Genomic DNA, 8367 nt, shown 5'->3' on the forward strand with positions numbered 1-8367 from the left:
CGAACCAAACCCAAAAATAGAGGATTGGATTGTGAAAATTTTCAGGTTGGGTTGAGTTACCAATCTAACCAACCCGAACTTTTGGGTTGGGTCAAAAAAATCCTTTAACCCAATCCAACTCCGACATGTACACTCCTAATTTTGAGCCTTTTTGGATGAATTTATTTCTCGTATAGTTAAGGGATTATGACAAAATTAAGTTTGTTGGGAGGAAGATTAAAACTCTAAAACTTTGGTGAAGAAACCAAATTGATTCGAGTCAGGTAAAACTACAAAAATCCAAAGAATATGAAAAGAATTGGAAAACTTAAGAAATATGGAAGTTAAGAATGTAGGAAACAAAGTGTCTGAAGGGGAAAGACACGCGTTAGGCGTGAATAGGGCCACGTGTCAAGCGAGGAGAATAGTTGTGCATTTGGGGCGAAAGGAGGACACGCGTCACGCTATCAGTGGGATGCCCGATTTGACCTGACCCGATGTGCCTACGTCCAAACTTCTCCACCTCAACCCTAGAACCATGACTCGAATCGCAACCCGCTATGACCATACTTTGACGTGTCTATTTGGGCATGACATGTGTTGCCACAAGAATAATCAGAGGAAGTCCTTCATGCTATTGAGGCTCGAATGTGGGAGCGAGTGATGACTAAGCGAACAATTGGCAGGTGGTAGACATGCGTGAAAAGCATGCGTGTGAGAATACAACAAGTGAAAATACAAGTTCGAAAAGCCACATTTCATCCAAGTAATTTACCTCAATTTCGATATTGACAAGAGACTGCATAAGTAGTTGTCTTGAAGAGCTACTATTTTGTGTAGAAGCAGGTCAAGAGCCCATAAACTAGCTTTGAGAGGGGACATAAATAGTTTAGCACATAATAGATGTCATTATTCCATGTGGTGTCACGGGTTCCTAAACTAAGCTTGAACTTCTTAGAGTCCAAAGAAAAGCATGTGGTAACTTAATAGGTTAAGGATGCGATACGAGCCTACAAATAGGTTTTTTACTAAGTATTTTTATACTCACCCCTTTCTACATTTTCTTTTTTAGGTGCGTGACGCTGTTGGTCGAATTGGGGAAGTGCTCGAAAGCTTTGCTGTCATAAAGAGATATCGACTCGAGACGTTAGTACAACAAGTTAATTCTTTCTTCCATGTATTTGGTGAACAAGAATATCTTTGTAATATTTGTATACGTGAACATAGGAAAAGGAAATAAAATAAAGTTATTTGTATATAAATAAATGAATAAGTAAATAATAGTAATAATAATTATTATAATAATAAATAATAATGAATAAGTAAATAATTGTAATAATAATTATATATGAGTATTTTTAGTTCACTAATTCCTGTGAAATTCATGACGGAAGTACTCCGTGCTAAGTTAGGAACATTGAGAATTCATGACCGTTAGATTCTATGATGTTACAGACTGCTAGAGAGTTTTGTAGATGGGTCGTATTTGACTAAGAGCGAACCTTACGTACGTGTTCGAAAACTGAGATAAGCATACATAGAGACAATAATCTAAGCTTGATGTAGATCGTAGTAGTCTATTTTTTTAGTACATTTGTGATTCGGCATTCCGATGAGCGGGTGTTACAAGTTGGTATCAGAGCTCATGTTATAGGTTTTGTAGACAATCTAAGATAGACAGTATGCATCTCGCCTCGGTCATGCAAGTGGTATATGCGTAGGTTATGTGAAGTATTGTGTAAATTAAAAAAATTTGGTTGTGACCTATAATTTATTTGATTATGATATTATTAAGGAATAAAAAACCCGATATGTCTAGAGTGGACAAGAAGAGTGAGGAACAACCTCTGGAGGGGACTTCTCTAGTAAAGGCGGGTCTAGAGCCAACTATACTAGTTGGATCCAGGGATTAGCCGACTGCTTATTACCTTGGAGGCATTACAATCATTGATTTAGAGCAAGAATGACTAGGCAGTGCAGGCGACTCTTGTTGGTTGTAGGAGTCGGACAACTCCAATTGCAGTCATACCCCCACCAAATCAGTCGGTGCAATTAAATCCAGTGGCCTTGTCGGAGACACCAACTCGAATAGTACCCTATGACCGACGTTCCATGACTGAGGAGAGTGGGTACTTCCGTGATTTTAAGAGACTTGATCTACCTACTGAATGGTGGTTTGAGTCTATTGAAATGAAGTTTAGATAGCGAACTGCCCGAAAAGACATAAAGTTTAATGTGCCACGTACATGTTAGCAGGACCGACTTATTTCTAGTGGATATCAAATAAGCCAAATATGGATACTAATGGAGGTACAATTTCTTAGATTTAAACAGGACTTTTGTGAAAAAAAAAATATTATCCTACTTTGGCACGGTTTCTGATCAGACAGTAGTTTTGGAACTGAAACAATGTAATCGATCAATGGAGGAGTACGAGATAGAGTTTACACGATTATCTAAATTTGCTTCTCGTTTGATCAGTATCAGAGAAGAGAAGACAAAGTTTTTTATCAAAGGTTTGAGACCGGAAATACAGGGCTCCGTGTCGGCACATGCATCTTAAGATTTTGCCACAACTTTAAAAGCTGCCATTAGATTGGATATGAATACTTCGAGAGGTGACTATAGTATTGGTAGTTAGATACGAGTGGGGAGTAAACGAAACTATGCTCAAATTTCTTCTAGACCTAGCAGCAGGCGGTACAACGATTTGTTGATCGTCGACGTCTAGTTGATGATGGGAGAGCAGTTCTAGAAGATGTGGTTTGACTCATGAAGGACCTTGTACAACAATAAATAGAACTTATTTTAATTGTGGCGAGAGTGATCATTCGGTGAGAATGTTCCAAAATGTGAGGAATTCTAACGTGGCACGAACTGAGAAACCTAACCCAGGAGGTGAAGGTGGTCAAATGAGTACTGGTGGACAGTCTGAGGCTCGAGGTAAACTTATGCCACAACTAACAAAGTGGTGGAGAATGTCGGTATTGTGGTGACGGGTACTTTACCTATATGTGGTTATTATGCTTATATTGTATGTGATTCAGGCTCTACACATTATTTTATTGCGCTTGCATTTGTTCGTCAAACTCAGCTTGAAATAGAGTCTTTAGGATATGAGTTATTGGTATCTATACCATCGAGAGCGATATTGATGACTTGTGATAAAGTGAAAGTTGACAAAGTTGTAGTGTCGGACAACACTTCGATGTTTTATTAATATATTGAATAGGCATGATTATGGTATAATTTTGGGCATCGATTTGCTATCCATCATGCCACTATTGACTGCTATAAGAACGAAATAACATTTGGACTCCATTGGAAAGAAGTTTTGGGGTCTTTCAATCTTACTCTGCTCTAACCTGGACGAGACTAACAAGTTTTAACACGTGAACCTTTAACAAAACTTTATGTACAACTTATTTAACCTGATTCAACCCTTGTCAAGGAGAATCGAGTTGTAACAATCCTAGACTTGCACATGAATTGAATGAACACAAGGTCAATTCAACAACTTAATGTTTTCTTCCATGTGTTCGTTGCCATGTTATACACGACCTCTAAGGACCAGATGTTTTGTTGAACTTGGTGTGCAAAATTTTGTCAAATATGTCTTTGGATCACGAGTAGAATTGCAATTGCTAAGATAGCTAAAAATATGTGCAGAAATAACTTGGGTTTAGAAGCTCGATAATACTTATAAACGAGAAGTATCTACTAGATATTTGACAAATTATTGGTTGGTTTTGACCACGATCGAAATATGCCAAAATAAACAAATGAAACAGAAAGAACAACGTGAGGGAAGAGTTTCTTCAAATAGAGAAAACTAAACTTACTCACTATGTTTTTCAATTCTTTTGGTTGTTGTGAATAAATTGTACATCTGAAGACTATCATTTCAAGTGCACGTTGAAAGTGACCTGTTGATAAACTATTCACATAGTGAGTTTTTCCTTTTGAACATCAATCAAGATTCTCTGTGACAAGAAACACGTCTTCCTAATATGATACAAGCTTGTGAACTTTGACTAGAACATCTTTAATTTTTCCTATGGGACGAGCTATGGAGCGATCTGGCCAATTATAACGTAATTGTTGTTGGTCTTGCCTCACATATTCCAAATTGCTTGAAAATTGATAAGGGCATTGAGTTCATACTCGCTCCCAAGTCATATAGTGCTCGTCCTACATGTCTTCCTCGTGTGGTGCATTGGATGATAAGGCTATTAGGATCCTCTAACTTTGGTGACACTTTTTAATAAATCACTACAATTTTCGTGCTATTGTTCAAGTTAACCTAAAATTTTCTCCTTTGTGATTGTACCTTTAAAATACTCTATGTGGTTGGACACTTGTTTAAGAGCTTCCACTAATGAAAAATTGATGTCTAGCTGCTTGAGAATATCCAAGAACCTACTAAATTGTTCGTCCTAGTTCATCGGATATAGATCGACGGGCTTTTTGCTAGCGTAGACATTTTTTTTTTCGTTCTAAGTGCTTTGTGGGCGGATCTTTGGCTGCAATTTCTATATTTTCTTATGTCATCTTGGTTCAATACCATACCCAGCTTTCCATCATCTCTGTGCCCTGTAACTTAAGCGAGCTACCCTGTGACACATGCGTGTGTCATAGGGAAGACAAGTGTTTTGAGACAAGTGTCTTAGGTGAATTTCTTTAAAATGGGGTTTTCAAGAATAGTATCAGGCGGCACGGGTGTGTTGATATTGCATCCCAGCCCATATGTAGGAGGTTGAATTATGCACCCGCTATCCGGTATGGTATATGTAAATGACATGGCATGGGCACAAGAGGGCCAATGCCTCGATAGAACTCAAATGAATGGATGTTCGGGATGTCTAGATGAGATGAGTGACACGTGAGCCCGTTCTCAATGGCATGACTGAGTAAACTACATCCAACGTATTCAAGTTCATGTTCATTTATCTGGATGCTTTGTGGGCTCGAACATGACTATACCATCTCATTTTTCTTCATTACTTTTATCCGGCTTTTTTTTTTCTCCATTTTTATTCTTAATCCTTCGAGTTCTTCTACGGCTACCAACATCATTTCTATAAATTCAAATTTTAATATTATAATATAGTCTTTAACAATTAAAAAGAATCTACACCAATCCATTTAAAGAAATTCCAAAAAATTCGTAGTTAGAATGACGGGAAGGAAACAAAGAAAAGGATTAAGATGCCCGGAGGCGTAAGTAAAGGTTTGAAAAGGAAAAAGTACGCATTAAGGGTAAAAATGTAATTTTATTCGGCTATTACTATGTTGTGTTGAAACCACCATTTGGGAGGGTCATTGTGTGAGTTGTTATTCACCTATAAATGTTAATATTGTAGCTAGGGTACCAAAGTTGGAGGTTTGACGTTCTAACCAACAAAGTTTAATACTTTTAGAGAAAAATGAAGTTGGACCCTGTTGAGGATTATTGGGATTAGGAGTGTCCCACATTGGTTAATTTAGTGGAAGATCATGGGTTTATAAGTGAGGAATACTATCTCCATTGGTATGAGGCCTTTTGGGGAAGCCCAAAGCAAAGCCATGAGAGCTTACACTCAAAGTGGACAATATCATACTATTGTGGAGAGTCGTGATTCCTAACATGGTATCAGAGCCATGCCCTAAACTTAACCATGCCAATAAAATCCTCAAATATCGAACAAAGAATGGCGAGCCTCGAAGGTGTAGTCAAAAGTGACTAAAGTGTCGAACAAATGGTGTACTTTGTTCGAGGGCTCCAGAGAAAGGAGTCGAGCCTCAATTAAGGGGAGGCTATTCGAGAGCTCCATAAGCCTCAGGGGAGGCTTATAGTGTGCTTTGTTCGAGGGGAGGATTGTTGAGGATTATTGGGATTGGGAGTGTCCCACATTGGTTAATTTAGTGGAAGATCATGGGTTTATAAGTGAGGAATACTATCTCCATTGGTATGAGGCCTTTTGGGGAAGCCCAAAGCAAAGCCATGAGAGCTTACACTCAAAGTGGACAATATCATACTATTGTGGAGAGTCGTGATTCCTAACATGGTATCAGAGCCATGCCCTAAACTTAACCATGCCAATAAAATCCTCAAATATCGAACAAAGAATGGCGAGCCTCGAAGGTGTAGTCAAAAGTGACTAAAGTGTCGAACAAATGGTGTACTTTGTTCGAGGGCTCCAGAGAAAGGAGTCGAGCCTCAATTAAGGGGAGACTTATAGAAAGTTCGAGGGCTCCAGAGAAAGGAGTCGAGCCTCAATTAAGGGGAGGCTTATAGTGTGCTTTGTTCGAGGGGAGGATTGTTGAGGATTATTGGGATTGGGAGTGTCCCACATTGGTTAATTTAGGTATGTTGTTGTATGGATGTTTGTTGTTTTCTGTCATTGCCTATTGATCATGATAAATAAATGTTTTGAGATAGCAAATTTTTTAATGTAATAGATATGGTAAAGGTTTCACGTTGTGTGTATCGAGTAACCAGCTATTAATTGTTATATGAGGTGATTTCTAAAAATTATTTTATGGCAAGGGTTACACATTGTATGTATCAGGTAACCAACAACCCGTGGTTACTGAGGAGTGATTGTTGAAAAATGTTTTAAATGAGTAGATTACACGTTGTGTGTTTTGGAAAATCAACCACGAAGGTCCGTTTATTTTGATTGATGAACTATGTGATGGTGTTGCATATTTGACCCAATAGAAAGCGCTTTACTGAGCATTTTTAATACTCAACTTGTTTTTAAAATGAATTTCAAGTCCGAGCAAGACTATGTTAAAATATCCCAATAGGGTTAAGCCCAACCATTGGATGAGTAGTGATTATAATTATGTTATGAAAATGATTTAGGGATTTTAGGAATAAATTTAGGAAAATGATTTAGGTATTTTAGGAAAAAGTTATAAATTTTAGGAATAGATTGTCTACTATCTAGTATAAATACCCTCCACTAGTTCATCATCCAAAGAAATAACAAGCAATACAAAGAAGTAGTATTCTACAAAGTGTCTTGTATTCTTTTTTCGATTGGTCTTAATAAAGTGTGCAAGTGTTTCCCACATAGAGTTGTGTTCAACAATCTGACATCAGAGCGAGGTTAGTGTAAGTTATCTGATCTCTTGGAATTCTTAATATGCTTTGTGGTTGCAGCTCTGTTTGATCTTCCACATCTGAAACAATTTCTTGAGATTAGTAGTGAGTGAGTTTCTTTTGTGTCATGAGTAGTCTAACTCTTCAAGTCTTGTGTCGAAAGAGCTTGTTTGGTATTAATGAGGTATAACCAACACGATGAGTGATTTCCAAATCGTTGGAGGAATCAAGATTCTCAACAACAACAACTACAACACGTGGGCATGATGTCCTATTTACAAGGACATGATCTTTGGGAGATCGTTGACAGGTGTGAAACTACGCTGCCAGAGGATGATTCTATGGCGCCTTGCACAAATGGAGAATCAAAGCAGGCAAAACAATGTTTACCCTGAAGACCACAATCGAAAAAGGGATGTTAGAGCATATTTGGGATGACAAGACACCAAAAGAAGCATGAGACACGTTCGTGATGTTGCTCTCAAAGAAGAACGATACAAAACTACAACTTCTGGAGAACGAGTTGTTATCAATTTCACAACGTGACATGACGATTGCTCAGTACTTCCACAAGGTCAAGTTGATCTGTTGGGAGATTACTGAACTACACCCAAAGTCTGCAATTGGAGAAGATCGAATGAAGAGGATAATTATCCACAGATTGCGACCAGAATTTGTTAGCCAGTCAAGAAGCCATGGCTAAACAATGGGAGACATTAGATTGAAGGGTGAAGAAGAAGCACTCTACACACGTGAAAGCAAATGTGGATACAATGGTTATAAAATAAAAAAAGTCACCAAGGTACTGCACAACCAAGGAGAGCTCAGAAGAATGATAACAATAACTCTCAAGGGAAGAGATTTGAAGGCATATGCTACAATTACGGGAATAAGGGCCACATGTCCAAAGATTTTTGGTCTAAGAAAAAATCTATCGAAAGCAATGTGGCATCCTCCAACATGGAGATGGAGGAAGAATGGGATGTAGAGGTACTGTATGTCATAGAAGAAGATGAGCTAGCACTCATGGCGATGATGAGAGACCATATCAATTATGAGAATGATTGGATCATTGATTCAGGATGCTCAAACCACATGATTGACGATCAAAGTGGTGCAATGGAAGCGGGGTGGCCCTTAGAGAAGGAAGCATTACTAGGCCTCGAGCAAATTGAAGAAATTCTTCTAGCGGGAGAGCAAATTGAAGAAATTATTCCACATGGGAGAGCAAATTGAAGAAATTCTTCTACAGAAGATGGAGGAGCAAATTGAAGAAATTCTTCCACAGAAGACGGGAG

This window comes from Cucurbita pepo, chromosome LG16 (genome assembly GCF_002806865.2).
Source record: "Cucurbita pepo subsp. pepo cultivar mu-cu-16 chromosome LG16, ASM280686v2, whole genome shotgun sequence".
NCBI lineage: Eukaryota > Viridiplantae > Streptophyta > Magnoliopsida > Cucurbitales > Cucurbitaceae > Cucurbita > Cucurbita pepo.